The sequence below is a fragment of the Anas acuta genome, chromosome 2, assembly GCF_963932015.1.
Source record: "Anas acuta chromosome 2, bAnaAcu1.1, whole genome shotgun sequence".
NCBI lineage: Eukaryota > Metazoa > Chordata > Aves > Anseriformes > Anatidae > Anas > Anas acuta.
The window spans coordinates 52,811,081-52,829,866 of NC_088980.1; the positions used below are offsets into that span (position 1 = coordinate 52,811,081).

Here is an 18,786-nt window from a genome sequence, read left to right on the forward strand (position 1 = left end):
TTTTTTTTGCTGGGCTCCATGGACGGTGATGGATCCGCACAGGACCAGCCTGCAGACACACCACCCCCACCCTCCCGAGGAGCCATGAAAATGGTCAGACTTTTTGGGAATGCTCCTGTTGGCTTGCTCATGCTTTCCCCCAGCCCAGCCACAAATGGGGAGTCCTTCTCTGGTTCGGAAGAGCTGCAGGGACTCATCAGTACATCCTGACAGCTGCCGGGAACAGGCACAGCAGAGGGAGGGACAGCAGGGGAATCTTGCAGTTGACTTCAGCGGAGCCGGCGTTTCAGTCCATGCTGTTTAGACCAGAGCCAAACAATTTAAAATACCATCAGCTACTGGGTACACATCTATACCTTCGCTGCCAAGCCGTCCCAGTCGCCACCACAGCAGCAGAAGTCAGGGTGGGCAAATTTTGCCCCGAAAACCCAAAGCAGGCGAACTCGCTTTCCCAGCAGGCGTGCGCGCACACCACTCACTTCTTTTTATAGACTGCTTTTCCCTCTGATGCAAAAGTAAATCCAGCTCAGATGATTTCCCTGCCTTAACTTTTGTACAAGAGGAAGACAGAAGGCTAAAAAAAGAAAATTAGACACTTCATGAAATCCGTGATTAAGACAGAGAAACTAACAAGACAGATGGGCTGAAACACTCGGGGAGCTTCAGTTCATCAGCCCATGTTTTTCAGAAATCTCCAGTACGCTATTGTCTTCCCCAGTTCGAGTTTGAAAATTAAAATTTTTCCTCCCAAAAATTTAGCACCATTTCTAAACTTGGAGCCCCCTTGTTGGGTATTCCCAAACATTTACTCAAAGGGCATGCTGTCCTAGAACCCAGCTATGTTTTTTTTCCCTCCCCTTTCCTTTGTCTCGTTGTCAGGTGCAGCTACACACATTCACAGGAGCTCCCTGGCACGCAGCCTTCAGCTCTCATCTGGCTGAATGCCTTCACCCTGCGACGTTTGCTAACCAGCAGGGACAGGCAGCACGCTATCATAGCCACACGTGCTGGCTGGTCCTCCCCAGCACATCCTGCAAATCAAGACCTGAAATTTCACAGGTAATGGGAGGAGGGTGGAGGGTGGAGGATGCTGACGAGGGTGGTCTGGCTCCCCCCTCAAGCTCCTTGCTCAGAATAAGCACCCAGGCCGTCCACAAGGCATTGCTTCCTCCATCAGCAATGCACTCCTCTTTTCTGTCCTCTTTTCTGCAGGGCGCACAACGCAGCCACTCACCCAGGATGAAAAGAAAGAGACAGGGCGGGGGGGGAGGAGGAAAAAAAAAAAAAAAAAAAAGCTGTGACTCCGCACTTGGCAAAAGCCAGCGCTCAGCAACAACTGCCGAGCGCTGAGTCACTTCTCTCCCTTCCACCTGGCGAGTGGCTGCCCAGATCCATTCAGCAGAAAGCCTCTTTTCATTGAAACTGGCATAAATCTGGAGTAATTCCCTCCGCTCCAGTGGAACTGCTAAGGATTTACGGCAGCGTGACACGACAGGCAGAATCCAGGCCACGGCGAGCTGCAAGCCCAGGTTTCCCTGCAGGGGAGCGTGCCGCCGTGCTCTCGCGGGCCCCGACGTGAGCTCTGCATCGGCGCTGACGCTGTCGCTGCTGCTATTTTGCACGATGCTGTAATCTCCAGCAGATGCTCTGCGAGCAGAGCCCTTGGAAGAAACCTCCCTCCTTCACGCGCTCCGGGAGAATTTTGACAGTCTCCGAGCAGAAGAGCGTTTAATAGCTTGAATTAATTATTTTTTCAGATCTAATTTTTTTTTTTTCCCTTCAGATTTCATCTAATGCTCTAATTTGGTTTTGCCAAGATTTATAATTATTATTTTTTAACGTCTCACTGGACTGTGTGAAACAAGAGTTCAGGAGACGGCAGAAATATCTTCCGTGCAGATGATGTGTGAATAAGCAAGGGAGAAGATCAAGATTTAGGGAATACCAATCAGCTTTGCCAGACAATTATCTACTGTATTTATGTTCCCAGCTTAAGCAAAAGCATTGTGAGAGGATTTATGCATGCATTAGAAGGCTTCTACAAGCAGGGAAAAAGCCTGAAAAAGCTCCATCTATTCCCCCCTCCGAGCACACTGTGCAATGGCAAGCAGAATAACAAACGACGCTTGAGCACAAAAAGCAACCTTTGAGACAGAACTCTTCCAGCAGATAAGAGCTTCCTCCTTGCTATAAATACTACACCTATGTGAAAAATGCATTCGCCTATACACCGAGGGGCTGGCAGGGCTTCTCCGCACAAACGCAGCGAGTCTCGTCTGTCCTGGTTAAGCACATTTTCCAGCATTTAAGGATGGGATGTAACTGCCTAGGAACAGCAGCGCCCAACGTCGTCCTTTCAGCACGGGGAACACAGTGTGCTCTACAAATATTAATTTAGACTGAACAAGCGAGGAGCTATGCAAATACTACTCCCAGCTTCGAGAGGAGAAGACTGAGCACGGCGGAGCTGCAAGGGGGATTTTCAGCAGCACTTAAGGGAACCAGCTCAAAGCCAAGGACACTTGCGTGCCTGCAAGTGCTTTTGATAGCCCCAACCTCACCGATTCCCTAGCTGGGCTGGAAATCAGAGCCCGAAATTGAAGCCCTGCTCCTTCTCCTCAGGGGACCCCGGCGAGCAAACATTTTCTCTGCCCTGACCGGTTCCCCTGCCAAAACCAACAGGGCAGTGTGTGGGCACGGGTGCGCCTGCGGCACCTTCCAGGTCCAAGGGGCCCAGCTGGGACAAAGCAGCTCCTTCCCCAGCCCCCTGCAGGAGCTGTTTTCAAGTTCCATCTCTTATTTAAAGGGAGGAAAGAAACATTTGTGAAGTAAAAGAAGCAGACAGGGAAAGGAGAGCTGAAACAGGAAGATCCGAGTGACCCGAAAAGAAGCATCTCCTGGACCATTTTTTTTTCTACCACTCAGCAGAATATCATGAGACGAAAAGTGACAGGCAGAGAAATGGATATCTCGGGGAGGTTATGCTGATCAGAGATGTGTTTTTAGCTATTCCTCTGAAAAAATCCCCTAAACTCAGTCAATTTAAAATCCCTGGGAAAACAAAAAAAATCATCATCTGGCCTTCAGACTTTTCACCAGTGTAAACCTCATGCCTCAGGCTTCAGCGCAGCTCCACACGGGCCGTGGCATCTCTGAAAGGGTCTGCCTGCCCTCACGGGATTCGCTGCAGAACAAAAGACTAAGCCTTGAACAGCTTTGGGACTTTTCAAATCAAGAAGCCATAGTTAGTAAATAAAGATGTACTTATTTCAATATACTGTTCCTTACCTGAATACAACAGGAACAAAGAAGAGACACAGAGACACGAAGAAAGATTCGGGCTTTCTGTCTGATTTTGTTTAAAGAAAGTAAATCCATACTAGCAGCAAAGCACAGGCAGTTAAAATATCCCAAGCACAGAACTTAGCAGGACAAATATTTTCTGGTAACACAGCAGGACTGTATCTGAGATTCATGGTCTGCTGTTCTCTGAAGAATTCTTTCTTCCCTTTCAGGATCATCACGCAGGGAGAGTGACACTGCAATGCCAAGCTGCCCGCGCTGTCCTGCACGGCACCTCTTCGTAAACCCCACAAAATGCCGTTTCTTAATTGTCAGAAATCTTCGTTAACAAATTTCCCTTTTCGTTTTTTTTGTGAACTGTGCTTTTCTTTTTTTGTTTGTAAACAAAGAAACAAACAAACAAAAAGCCAGAATGTGGAAAAGCTCTGCCAGAACTCAATTAATAAATAATGAGCACCGAGTGGTTTTGATCATTTCCTTCTGTCTGAGCCTCACAAACTGACAGTAAAACAGCGTATGACCCTTTACAGAACAATTTTACTATCACATTACATCCTCACTGGAAATTAAGCAACACAAATTTGACATTTTGAATGGGAATGGCTCATCCAGTTTGGTGCAATGTTGCCCGCTGGGAAGAGCAGAGAGAAACACACAGCGAGTTTGCACAGCAGGATCTGCAGAGCATCTAGCTAGTCACACGGAGAACAGGGGAAACACAGCAAACCCCAGCACAACCTGCGCCGAACTTCTCCCCCACACTCTGCACTATAAAAACGTAACACTTTTCAACTCACAAGGCCATGGGACTTTGCTGGGCTTTTTGCATCATGCGAATGAGGTCACAACTTGAGCTCAAGCAGCTTCGCAGGCTGTGTGAATCCAGAAGGATGGGTGTGGAAGGGCAGGAAGGGAGAAAATTGAAGGTATCCTGTCCTGCTGCTCTAACTGGAAGCATTGGGAGAAGTTAATTTCAAACTAAAATAAATAATTGGAAATAATATAACTATGTCCTGGGACAGGCGAAACAGTCAGACATACTGGAAAAGTGTGGCTACCTGAGGAAAAAAAAAGGGTGAGTAAAGAACATTGTAGAGAGAGCCTAAGAGAATAAAAGAAACACACATACAGACACAGCTATGCAGGCAGCTTCTGTCATTTTCTTAAAAATTACAGGCCATGAGGGCAGATTCTCATTCCCTCTTTGTTGGCGTAACCTTACGTGATGGGCGTATGTCAATTTCCACCAGCCATACACCTGCCCCTTTCATTTAGAAGATGCAGTGTGCAGAACCAGTCTTAATAATAGCTTTTTATGCCCTGGCGTCCCTGAGCACACCACCTGTTTGCGTTTGGAAGCTGCAATGACCGAGGTGCTCGCCACGCACGAGAAGCTGCCAGAGTTCATGGAGTGAGTGGAAAGTCAAGATTCACACAACTTCAGCCCTAGTTTGACTGAAACAAGTCAAAAATTGACAAAAAAAAAAAAAAGAAAAAAAAAGACAAAAAAAAAAGACTGAAGTGATCTCTATCTAAAGCACAGGCACATTCCTTATAAGCAGTTTAAATGCCAGTACTTTAGAGGGTTCTGTTTGCATGTTATAATCTCCTTAATGAATAAAATGCAATTGCATCTACAAAGAAAAGTGGTGTTTGTTGACACATCACTGCAAGGAAGCAAATAATGGCTCACAGTACTAAGAAACCTGATGACAAATGTAAGGGAAATTACCCTCTGAATGATTTATGCATGACCTGTACATTTTAGCAGGCTACAAAGAATACCAACTCAACAGGTCCCTTTTGCTCTCATACAGATACATTAAAAAAAAAAGGTGTCTCTCAATGTGAACTTGGTCTATTTTTTTTTTGAAACTCCTGTTACCAACATAACAATCACCTGGTTTGTGAAGGACTGGGTTTGACCTCTGAGGAGAACCACACCAACCAGCTTTCTCAAAAAAACCAAGGCAGGTGGACGATCAAACCAGCAGAGGGGACACGCTTCCTCCCCTGCCTCTTTAAGGCAGCGCTGCCTTCCACGCAGCCGGTTAATGCTGCACTCAAATAACAGAGCATGGATTTCTCTTAGTAACTGCAGCTATAATTGTAGCTCCTGCTCAGACGGCTTCCATCCTATTAGCGTTACAATTGTCCAAGGCATCACCGCTCAGCTAAATTGCCGTAATTTCTGATAAAAGTCTAATATTTTTTTTTATGCAACAGGAAAAAAAAAACAACCACCTTCAAAGCGTTATCTCTTTTCGCTGCGACCTCATCCTTCTTTAACAACAAGAGCATTAACAAACAATCCTGTCTCCGTTTCCTTCGGTGTCTGGCAGCCTTTTCTTAGAGCAAAACGCTGTGAGTGGATGCTCTGCCCACTGCTGCACACCTTTCCCCGATCTGAGGCTTTTAAGGATAATGCATAGCAGCCTTATTTTTAATCGTTCACCTACCACTTATCTCATTCAATCTCCTCGGAATTGCTTTACACCGTTTCCCCCTGCTGTAGGTGGTATTTGCAGGCAGTTACTATACATCACCCCAAACAGCTCCCAAAATAAATGGCCTGCGTTGTCACGTTTACCCACACTCAGAGCGTGGATCTTGGGCAAGGACACGTTTTGCCTCTCGTATATTTTCATCAATACATTCAAAAGCATGAGGAGCCCTCTTCTCTGCATAGAAATACCACGTTGGGCCAAGCAGTGGCAATAAGAAACCCAAGAAACACAGGTGCTTTACCAACATGTATGTCCCTGTACTGACAAGAGAAACAGCTCCTGGGGAGTCCAAAAAATGCCAGACAAATTCTATCATTCCGTGCTGCCAGTGACTCCTCCTATGTCTTGGTCTGTTTCACTGCAAAGTTTTATTTAGGGAGTACGCCGTGATTTATTTTTAGTAGCTGTTTTTCTTTTTCAACTCAAAAGTATTTTGCCTCTTGCACTTCCCTTTTTTTTCCTTAAAGGAAGGCTGGCCCAATAAAAATTTAATGAGAAAGTCAGCAAGAAGTACAATAGCTCTGATTTATAGGATCAGATGAAGAGATCAAAGATCTAAACACTCCTTCCAGTCTTTCTTTTTGATCTATTTTGCAGATTTTCCTTACACCCTCACCATAAGACACCAGCAGGCCAGCTCAGCTTGCTCTCTACTCAGCAGACTCCTGCTATCTTATCATCCCCCGTTTCAAATAATCGTATGTGGTCTTTCTTGTGCGTGGCTCTTCCACCACGATGGGGATGTCAAACACAGCAGCGGTAGGGAAGCTGCCACTTTAGTGATGCAACGCTAAGAAAGTCAGAAAAAACACACACTGAGCATGCAATGGGAATTCAGCATGAGTAAACTTCCCCCTCCACTCAGAGGAAGACCTAGGTACCCTCAGTAACTTAACAAGTCCTTACCAAGAAGTTACTTCTCCATACTTGCAAAATATTCCTGGGAGTTTTTCAAGCACCATGGGCAGGAGTGCATGCCACGGCCTGCTGATGGCACAGCCTGTTTCTCTCTCCTCTCATCGAAATCGACTGCCCTTAACGTGAACAGAGTGAGACGGGGGCCTTTCCTACTGCTGCCTTCGTCGGTCGAGCTCTATAAATGTCACACCTTTATTGTATTAGTGAAAGGCACGTTTTAGAAATTCACAATAAAAGCATTCTCGTATGCAAGGGTTTTTTTGGTCCCCCTTGTGACTCTGAATTCCTGAAGGTCAGATGAAACAGCCTACAGAAGGGGAGAGAAGAAAATGTTTTGCGATATTCTTTTAAAGAGCCTCTGCAATGAAAAGGCAATAAATAGCTGATTTGTTACATGACTTCAGGACGGCCACGAATGCTAAGACCACAGCTAAATGAACCTGGCCATGAAAGGAGCAGCAGCTCATTCAACGCTGCACCTACATCAGTTAACTCGTTTTGTGATTTAAGTCCAAGACTTCGTATTGTTCTACTTCCTCCCATTCCCCTGCTCCAGATTCCCTTTGTGACACTTTATCAATGGAAAATCGAGGGAGGGGTTTCCAGCTGGGAACCCAACAAAAAAACAGGAGGTTCAGTCTGGTTTTCTCACTTGCACTGCAAGAGCCATTTCAGTGCCAGCGATAAAAGAAAAACTACACAAAGTAAAAAAAAAGACACGACCTGAAATTATTTTATCATCATAAACGCTGCACTGTTCTTTATTCTCCCGCACGCTTAGTCTCACACGTTGCTACAATAATTTGCTGGCTTAAACAGAGCTCCTTGCAAATAAAGTATTTGTGCTGAGGGACGATGTCAGCTGGCATTTCGGGGACACGTTGAGTTAGCAGCGCCATAGGTCTGATCTTCTTTTTGTTATGCCCTTGCGATTTTTATGGATTTACAGCTGCAATGTCCCAGTTAAAATACAAACAACAATACCTGACTGTGCTCTCTGCTAGAGGTGGAGAAAGCGTACACAAAGAACAAGGGAAGCTCCCTGGCATGCCGGGAGTTGTGCACGCTGCATTTTGCACATGCACGCTCACCTGGCCACATCTGGGGGTGCCACGACAGCAGCTGGGGTGTAGGCACAGCTGCAGCCAGCTGGGTGCTTGCGTTAGAGTTGTAAACCTTAGGAGGCGGTTTTGAAAATGAGATCATTTGCCCTAAGAGGATTTTCAAGGTAAGTCAACGGATAGATTTGGTCTCATTTAAGACCAGAAAAGACCATTAATCATACACTGGAACATTACGGCAGCACAGACTATTCATCTTGGGAGGCACTTGGTATAGTAACAACAGAGCTCACATAAACGCACAAGAGCACTGCTCAGGTTCCTTGAACTCTGGAGCTATCTTCAGATAGCTGTTTTCATACAGAACCAAGACAGCCCTGGCTGCCAGCACCTTCTCAACAAAAGGACAGATGCCTCAAAAGCTTCAATAGACAATTAGCCATCCATTGCAGGCTCTGCAAGCGTCCCAAAGACAAGGGAAATCTCACACATACAGTGCCCAAACAAGGTGGCTGATCAGGGCACTGTGTCCGTGATAGCTCTGTTAGAGAAAAGCATTTTGAGATACAACAGAAATCAAGGCTGCTAGGACTAGAAGGCAGCAGCTAGCATCTCAATTGCCTAAGCCTGGCCGAGCTGCAAAGCACAGAAAAGCAAGGCTGAAAGGATACTACCAGGGTGGATAATCAGGAGCGAAGGCTCTCCGCTTAACCACAGAGAATCCTTAAAGACACATCTTGATGAAGCAAAGCTGGTGGTCATCATGAGCAAACAGCCTGAGAGTCTAGAAAGCACCTGGGAGAGCATGATAAAGCACCTGAAGAACCAGAAAGTATTTTTCAGTCTGTTGGACAATCTTAACATTTTCAAATGCATCTTGGGTACCTAAACCATAACCAAATGGTAAATCTTGAGAACCATCGGCTGCTGCTCTCCAAATCTGTGCTGCTGACCAGCTGCAAGGAACCAGTGTCTGGGGGAACTCGGGCAGCAGATACCTGCCCTGCAGTCACGGAAGGCCACGTGCCAAGCACATGCACTGTTTGTGCTGAGATCGGTGAGGAGGTGCCTTCATTCCTAATGACACCATAAAGTTTTAAAAATAGGCTGCTGTAAAGTCAGTACCTGCTCCATTTTCCATCAAGCTTTCTTAACACAGCTTATGACCTCCCTAAATACATGTACATACATTAACTGAATCCACGACCATGGTCTCCAGCTCCAACCATTTATGTCATTGCCTTCCACAAGATACAGAGCGGTTTTAATTAAGCAGGGCAACGTGAAGGAGTTTAGGGGAGAGAAAATACCTAATCCAAAACTCATCTTGGAGGCAAACTATGTGTGGGAAAAACAAAACGAAACAAAACACATTTAACTTGAAGTCATGTGAAATCACAGAAAGAAGCCTATGTGATCTTTGCAGACACATCCTACACCACAACACAGACAAAGGTGACAGAAGGAAAACCATCCTTGAAAATATTTATTTTCAGTTCCTAACCTGAGTATCGGCACACAGGTAGGTCACATTAACCAAAACCATCAAAGAAATCTCTGTATTATTTGTGATCACCGCTCTACCCTGTGTATAGTCTCGTCTTTCATTGTGGCCAATCTTTGAGAAAGACAACAGAAAATACCAAAACAAAAGAAAAAAGAAAAAAAAAAGGTAATTACAAGCCAAAAAATGAACTGGGGGTCAGGGGTCAGGCAATTATTTCCTGTTCCTGCAGGTAAGGTTTAAGTCCTGAAGTACTAGATATGAGAATAACTAATTAGAGACCAACAAGTTAAACAGCCTAAGAGGGTCTTTTCAATTTATTAAATATATTTTGCTTTAATCACATTAATTTTTCAGGGATGTACAATAATCTTTGTGGTTTAAAATGACTTTGTATTCATTTTTAAATGGAGAGTATTTTTATTCATCTAATACATTATCCTTTCAAGAAAATTATCATACTTGACTACAAGTACTTAATGAGGCACTAATTAATACTCTTGTTTCTCCCCATTTAAAACTCCTTTGAGAAATGAGGTCAGAAACCTGGTGGAACGTACAAGACACTTCTCTGGGGGACCCAAAAGGCATCTGCTTCCTGCCACGCTTCTCCACGGGGGACATCCCCTTCAAAAACCCAAGACCAATACAAAAGTGAACCCCGTTTAGGAGCTCCCGCTGAGTTGGCACTGATGGCTGGCACCTGAAGGCTGGCACAGCGAGGCACCCCTCTTCTCCCCAGGTTGCAAACGAAGTCGTGCAGCAGCGCCAGGTTACCTTTCCCACTCCCGTAAGCCTGCAGCACGCTTGTAAAGCCACTAATTCTCCTGCCTGACTTCTGCTGAGCGCAGTAACACAATGAAAGGCAGCTCCACCTTCCTCCGCTCCGCGGCCCCGACGGAGCTGTGGCTTCCTGCCAGCGGCTCCAGCCTTTGCTGCGCCTTGCGAGGGGCGCGGTAGGCGAATTCGGGTTATAAACACCTCCCCGAGCAGCGGCGGCCGCCTAGCTCTTGAAGGATTTCAGCAGGTTTAAAAGGCAAAGACCAAGTGCATGCGTTCCTAAGTTCTCGGGAAATTTGCACACACTCACCCACGAACTTCACTCCCGGGTTTGCTCCACATTGCACGCTAATTGCAATTATCTAAGAGCGGCTCCATGATGGGAGGAGGGGAGAAGAGGAAGGCTTCCTTTTGGCACAGCTTCTTCAGAGTTCAAAGGACACATATGGCCTGCAAACACAGCGCAGGGGATAATTTAAAATTAAAGGAGGGATGGGAGGAAAATGAGAACACAGCAGGGACAGGCAGTGTTGTTCTGGATCTGCTTGACTGGAATTTTAAATAAAGGAAAAGGAAGAAAAAAGAAAAAACACACCCCTATTTTCATTCCACATCCAACCAGAGCCTGAGCCAGAGACCCTGTACAGAACTGGCAGGAGGGCACACCACGGCTGCCCGAGGAGGAAGAGGAGGAAGAAGAAGATGCCTGAGTAAGGCAGGGCCAGGTTTGCCTTGCAGAGCCCAGGCAGCCTGATGAAGGGAGTCACTCGAAGTCAGCAGCCCGCGAGATGGTGCCTGTGCACACACCAAATCCCGACTGACACCTGCTTGTGGCCCTGCTCGTAGCCAGGAGAGACACCAAAGCCTACTCATCCATCAAGCACTACATCAACAAATACATAAAACAAACAAACAAACAAACAAAAAAAATCGTCCGCAACAATCCTCGGCCGTAATTTCTACATAATTATTGCACAACAACCGCCCGTAATGAGGGAATGAATTTATAACCACACGCAAGCTATATTTACCAGTGGACTGGTTACAAAGCAAAACAGCAGGAAACCACAATGTGTGTCTTCATACGAGCTCCTCCGCGCCGGAGCGGGGCTCCCCGAGCAGCGGGCCCGCGCCTCACCAGGAGGCCCAAGGACAGCGGCCGAGCCCCTGCTGACAGCTTTTTGTCCCCGGGGGGGAGCTGCCTGGGGGTCTCCCCGTTCACTGAACCCCAGGGATCTTCACCCCTTCAAAAGCGGCGCCTTGCAGGTGAATTTGGCTGCCGCCGCCTCGCAGCTTCGGGAACCACCAGCAGTGCAGCCGGGCTGACAGACGCAAGGAAGGAGAGGCAGCTTTCTGAGGAGAGCCCCGCTTCCTCGGGCAGACACTACACACCGATGAGCTGGATCCGGGAACAGATCCTGCTGATATGTTTTTTTTTTTTCTTCTTCTTCTTCTTTTTCTTGAGGGATTATTTTTAACTTGGATGGTTTCCCAGGCCTGGCTCGGAGCACGACTACACAACGCTGATGTCAGCACAAGGAAGCGATCTAACGAGCACCCAAGGGGGCGGGAGGGGGGCAGGACGGCTGCTTTTGCCATCCCGGCCACCTTAATGAGCTTGTAAAACAAGGACCTACGGACAGCGGGTTAAAAAGTCACCGGGCCGCAGTTAACCGAGGAAGGCAGATGACAAAAACACAACAGCGCACGCACCGCTTACCGGCACTGCCCGCACCAGGAAAAGAAGCCCCACATTCAGCCCCAGCGCACCAGGGCTCCTGACACTCGGGAGGGGAAAATCCTGCCCCTCGCTAGCTCCTAAGCAGGATAATGTGGCAAAAACACACCTCGTAAAACACGGTTATCTCAGATGAGCATTCGCTCATCTTTTTGGCTAGGTTTGTACAACCTTTTTGGCTAGGCAAGTACAACCATAGCACCTCAAAATGAAGCCTGAAAGGGCGCTGTTATTCGGGAACTGAGTTGCTTTTGGAAGATGAGTCAAGAGCAGCTCCACATACTTAGGTCTCTTCTTGAGGCTGCTGACAATTTTTCCTGGCTTTACAGCCACATTTTCTGATCCTTAATATATTTTCTTTCCCTTATTGCTGAGAGAAAGAGCCACACAAATAAAGAGAAACCCGACTATCCCAGGAAATTATGTAACTGACTATACACAGAGTGCTGTCAAATATGCACAGAGTAAACTAACTGAAGTAACATGATTTTTCCCTCCAATATCCTTCACTTACAGTCATTGTAGGTGTTACACGTAGCAACAGTAAGTGGAACAATTTCATAGAGCACTTTTCACATTGAGACAGCTATTCTACATCCCTCTGTGCAGCAGACAATTTCCAAAGCTCACTTTGAGGGACGGCACCTTGAAGCAAGCCCAGAGAGGTAACTTCTCCCTAGAACCAGAGCTAAAACCTAGACCAGTGAGCGGCCACATCTACAGACAGAATAACTCTTTCTCACCAGCAAAGATTTGGCAATGCCTGTATCCGGCAGGCAGGGGAAGGTGCCTCCAAAAACACAACCCCACCTCACAAGGGAGGCTGCCAACAGCACCAGATACGCACACACGGGGCTGACTCCTGCTGCGAACAAAGCGCTGCTCGGGGTCAGCACACATGCAGAAGAGTTGCTTGACACTGCAAAGGATAAGCTCCTATTTGCAAAGTATTAGAAAAACACTGCGTAAGAGGCTTTTATTGCTATTATGTGGATGAACGGAGAGGCCTTGGTTGACAGCACTGCTACACTCCCATTGTTCAATGGAGAAGAAAAGACACACAGCTTAAAATAAATAAATAAATAAAAATTAACACACCATCCAGCCCAAACCACATCCAAAGCAAACAATAAAAGACGAAATGTAAATGCATCCTGGGCACACATTGTATTTTATGTTCCTTTTCGTCATCAGTTACAGCTCCTGTGATGTTAATAATGTGTAAAAGCGACAACTAAGCACAGATCACACAGCCAAGCAGAGATGGAGAAGAAGGTCACATATGCCATCAGATGTGACATGTCACAAACACTTGGAAGATAACATAACTCAATAGATTAAATATCATTTATCCCCAGTCATCATACTATTGCATCCAAAAGAAAATACATATTTCAAGCACGGCTAGAACAATAGCACCAAACAAAACACATGACACTAATTCAAGTGTCATGACAAATTGTTCATCATAGCTGGAAAACAGAGAAACACGGCCCTAAAAAGCATTATGACAACAGCAGCCTATCAATTTTATAGTGTTCATATTTGCATTCTAGCATATTCATAAACCACATTACTTCTGAAGGTAGGAAAAAAAATGGGAAAAGAGGTTAATGAATTAAAAGTAAACCATAAGGAAAATCAGAAAAGTCAGAAGAAATTTGAGCTTAGAAATATGAAAAAGATTCTTTATGTATGCATGTGTGTGAAATGTAATACAGTTTCTGCCTCAGATCACTTGGATTACATCTGGTTGTGCTATTAAGATCTCCATTTCAGAACTTTTGCGTTTTTTTCACTCATGGTTTCAGAAGGGCTGCTATCTCTTTAACAGTGAAGTTCTTCTCTCCCACTCACATAATATATTCCCACTGTCTCCAGCCCGCTTAAGGTCACTACAAATAGAATGGAAAATCTGAGGTAGGTTATTGGAAAAGATGGAAAATAAAGGCATGTGCTACTAGGCCATTCATAATGAATAGCAAATGAGTATTTTTTGAATTAGCAATTAGGACAAACAAAGGCACTAATATTTTACAAGCGTATTCAATGCAAAATACTAGGTATTATTCAGGCCTTTGCTATTGAATTCTGACTTCTTTTCACTCCATCAGCACTCTTAAGAGCTTATTAACGTAAAGCAGAGCCTTTATAATTTGCAATAATGTTTAGGATACCTACTCTAAATTAATGGATGAAATCAATAAATTCCTCAATAAACAAAAATGCACAGAAAAGAAAAATGACAAAACACTTTCTGTTTTATTACTGTGGCAATCCTATTTGGTGTTTCAAATATTCATACAAATCTCTCTTATGCGTTAGGAAATGTGACATATTAGCATTCCCATTTTTTAAAAAGAAGTCATTGGTCCCAGTTCAGGAACATGTTTCCTTTGAGAAATGCAAAGGAGGCATTTGAATACTTACTTGTATTTGATTTTATGTAGTTAAATGCAACCCCACCTTGGATCCAGAATACTGCATGACCACTCCCCAGCACTCTGCTGAGAGCTGACCCCATGGTAAGTCACACAGCATCATGCAGCCAGGGCAGGCATGCTCATAACCAACTAATGATTATCCTTGGGATGGTCTAAAGCTAGGCTTTAAGTTTTGGGCCTGTCTTGCCAAGTCACTGCTCTTTCATCACCACGTACAACTCCGCACGTGTTCTGTATGCAGCTCCCCTGGCTCAGCCACTCTCACTTGTTCCAGTTGCCCACCCAGTAGCTCTGTGCAGGTAGTAACTATGATTCCTGGTGGGAGAGGCAGCAGCAGCACACTGGAAGCTGTAAAACCTGTGGGTGAAATTCCAGGTACAGGTGGAGTTCTTCACATGACGCCAGTGAGCCTCAGAGAAACTGACATGAACAGACGTCCAAAAATATGGTTCCTTGTCACATTAGCAGGGCATACAAAGGGTTAACAAACCACCGCTGATTGTATTCTCTATTAATCTCACCCCTCCCTTATTTAGCAACTTCCTTCTTAAATCCTGGCTTCTCTTCCCTGTTTCCCTCACAATTTTGGGTCCTTTTCCTCCCAGGATGATCATCTGCTAGAAGCTCCCTCCGCATCCCATGCCACATTCCAGGCTTTGTCCTGTTTCTCTACAACACTTGGTTTCTGGCTGGGCTCCACGCTCATTGCAAATTTATGGCTCTCCTGCTCTTCCAAGCCTGAGAAGAAGGTTTTTACTCAGCTGCCCGCGACTGCCAGGACGAGGAGCAGAGCCTAGAAACTGGGAAGAACAGCCCGTGAACACCAGCCACCAGGAGAGCAGGGCTTTGGCACTAGAAAACCAAGGTGGAAATGCACGCCTTGCATCTTATTTAGTTGGAAGCCTGAATGTTTCTGTCTAGAACGTCTGTTTGTATCTCGAGTCACAAAGAAGCCATTAGTACCAATAATGTGTCATTACGGGGGTGGCAGCAGAGACTCTGCAGCTAAGGTTAATTTGAGATGCATAATTTAAAGCAGAACTAAAATCCTTCCATTTCACACTTTAATGACTGAATTCAAATCATTCTTCAAATTTGACACAGCAGCTCTTAAGGGGACACTTTTTTTTTTTTTTTTTTTTTGCCAATTTTTCAGTAAAATACAAGCTATCTATTGTAAAGGAGAAAAACCTATGGATCCTCCCTTTCCAATCATTTTAACCTGTTTTCCCCTTTGATTTCTTTTCAGAAACTTAATTCTTCTGAAGGCTTCGTACTTCACCCATTCATCCTGGTATGTCAGAATATTCCTGATACAGGCCACTTTTGCGGTTTGAAAAACAAATATGCAGAGTTAATAATTTCATTCACCCCAATCCCAATGACTTTGCCATGATCAGCTGACAACATTGCCTAACTTGAACCAGTAGTGTCTACACAGTTCTCAGTTCTTAGCACTTAATGACCATGAACTATACAGTTCAAGAAGTTTGTCCAAGATCATACAGGGAACTTGCAGTGCAGCAAAAAATTGAATTAAAGTCTCCCAAATCCACAGATAATTTGTTTTGTCAGGCAACTTCCCTGACCACAGCTGACAAGACATGTAAAATAATTAAGCAAAATCTCATCACAACATAATGAAGCAGCATGATAGGCAGATAGCCACACTGCTCAAGCAGGGATACAACAACTTTCCAGCAAACACATCCTGCCTTTTCCCGTGAATTCCTCAATCTAGCTCACATAACATTACCAAAATACATAGAAACATACAACCTTTTTTTGTTGTCTGACCCTCAGGTCGATTTCCTTCTGAATTTTCAAGAAATCACAGTTCAAGCACACAGACATTCTTTGGAGAATTGCCCTCCATGCTAAAAATGGCAATGGAATTGCACAAGGGAAAAAAAAAAAGCGAAAATTCCAAGAAATCTTTGACTCATCCATTGTTATTCATCAGGTTTTTGGAGCACAGAATGGAATGCCGTCAAGCTAAAATTGACAGTGCTATTTTCTAATCCCTAAGTGATGTCAATCCTTCACAAAGCCACAAGTGCTGAGAAAATTTTCTCTGCAAAATTCTAAGAATGACTCTTAAATTTTGTTAGTTTTCGGGGATGAAAAAAAAATAGAGCTAAAAGAAGCACTCGAAATTAAACTCCTACGTAGGTGTGCTTTTGAATACTGAGAGTATTAGGATTCACAGCTTTGTGCTATCTGTGACTCAGACTTACTGCCACAGGTGTCAAGAGACCTAAGACCCAGCTGGAGCTCTGTAGAAACCTGTTGTATTGGGAGATTTTTTTAAAAAAAATTACTATAGAGTACAAGATTTGCCCTGAAAGACTCAGTGCAGACCTTGTAGCTTTTTAGTTGACGTATTTTCCTGTCCAGTTAGCTTTCAGCTAGCAAAACAGATTTTTCTGCTGTTTAATTCTTAAGGTTTTCAGAAAAACATGATGTCGACCAAATATACCATCCGAAGTGGCTTCAATAAAGTTCTGCGAATAACGCATCTACACTGGCACGCCAACACACTATTTTTAATTGTAGCTCATTAAAGATGTAATAGGAGAAGAATTATATTCACTTCCAGCACTGCTCCGTCAAGGCAGTGAGATAATCGTGCTGCTATATCATCCAAAAAGGAATGCTCCTGCGTAGTGATTTAGGTAATCTAATTGAAAGGCAGAAAGCAGTGATTCACTCCTTGTTCTATCTGTTACTGCAACATGTTTCTCGCCTATCACAGGGCCCAAGCAGGCACACAGCGATTGGCTGCAAATGCTAGTAAAGCAGAGACCTGGAGAACGAAAAAAGGCAAGTCAGTTGAAATGCTGAAGAAAAAAAAAAAAAAGAAAGAAAGAAAAAAAGCGATCTGGACTGCAGACGAGGAGCGCTTTATAGAGCAGCATGCAAATGCAGGCCTCTAAGGTAATTTAAACCAAATGTAGACTGAAACTGAAGTAGTTTGGTGAGTCAGCACAGCACAAGGACACTAAAATTACACATGAAAAATAGCACAATCCTTTCTGTATAACACACGCTATTTTATTCCAAATTTACCCGAAAACAAATTAATTGTCTCCTTTGTGCTTTGCCTCCTTCTCCTCTTCTTGGACTCAACCTCTACCTTCCAGAAACAAGCTGCGTGCAGGCTGGCTAGCTGTGAACTCTGATGTCTAGGACTTTAATTTCCCTTTCACAAAAATTTCATCTCCAGACCATGACAACCTTAATAAACAATCGCTGGCATGAATGCCACTAACTGTGTTCCAAGTTACGATTACTTTCCTCTGGAAATAAGAAAAATGCTTAAAACCCAAGCTGTGGAGAATCATTACAGGCTCCAACAATGGTGGATGTCTCACAGATTCTGCCGTCCCAGAGGTTTCAGCCACCTACAGCTCGGTGCGGATCAGGTCTTTAATGCTAAATGTGCCTGTGATCAGTCAGAGGAAGGCTAGCCTCATCTCTGCCTCAAACATTTTTAAAGCCATAACTGTTTTTAAACTTACAAAGCAATATTCATCTTCATTTTCATCTCATTCTTGCCTCATACTTTCACAAGAACGTAATTCTGTGAAAGCCACAACAATTGCTTGTTCAATGGAGACTGTCACTCTCTGAAGTGCTTTCTGAGATAGATTTGTATGGACAGACGTGGGTAGAAATGAATAATCCAAAAATATCCACAATAGATAATGAGCAGAGGCTAGAAAAAAATACCATGTACTGCAAACGCAGCCCAAGTTGGAATGAATGCCTACAGTAGCAACCGGACAGGAAGAGCAAAATGTTATTGTACATTACTGGCCTGCAGCCCGTAATTACAAAAAATACTGCAGCATTCCCCAGTAACAGCAGAAAATATTATCATTTCAAACAAAGCAGCTGCAGCACCCTGCCCGCTGCAACCATGCTGTGGGCATGTAACAGAGCCGGCGAGGAGAGGGCAGCTGGCTGCCAAAGGACTCCCAGCCCATGGGGTGGGATATCTTCACCTCACGTCCCCGGCTCCCCTGCACCAGAGCACAGAGACCCCTGCTCGGCAGCAGGACGCTCCCACATGGGCTCCAGCTGCTGAGCCATCTGGCAGGGGAAAACAGTTTTTGCAGTCTTGCAAATCCTCCCATTCCAGCTCCTCAGTGCTGTCTTACCCGGCTGCCTCTAACCCTCTACCAATGTTTTTTTAAGAGGAGATTAGCAGGAGGGTCCCGAGCATCGGATGACACGTACTGCCACCACGACCCGTAGGATTCCCCTCCTGAGATGGCAAGCAGTCACTCCGCTAGGCATCACCACAACAGGAGGCAACGTGCCTCCAAAAACAACTGGCTAAGCAGCCAAACAGTTTCTCGAAGCTTTATGCACTTGCAGAACTAGCAAACAGAGAAGAAATGCAGAAGTCTGATCAGTGAGGTTAGCAGAGGAAACACTGTTCAATTGAAAGATACCCAAATTCTAACACGTTTCCTCTACAGGCTGCAAACAGTTACAGATTCTCTGGTCCAAACTGCAAAGCCTC

At 44.8% G+C, this 18,786-nt stretch overlaps 1 protein-coding gene across 15 annotated transcripts in view; it reads right to left on the reverse strand.

The window, feature by feature from the left end:
* Nucleotides 1-18,786, reverse strand: part of ATXN1 (ataxin 1) — a 196,213-nt gene that overhangs the window by 110,948 nt on the left and 66,479 nt on the right. For 2 of the 15 annotated variants that reach the window (XM_068674780.1, XM_068674781.1), the window contains one exon: nt 10,384-10,523. The exons of the other annotated variants lie outside the window; for them this stretch is intronic. The gene's annotated coding sequence lies outside the window, so the exon portion shown is untranslated. The remainder of the gene's footprint in view (nt 1-10,383; nt 10,524-18,786) is intronic. 15 annotated transcript variants of the gene reach the window in all.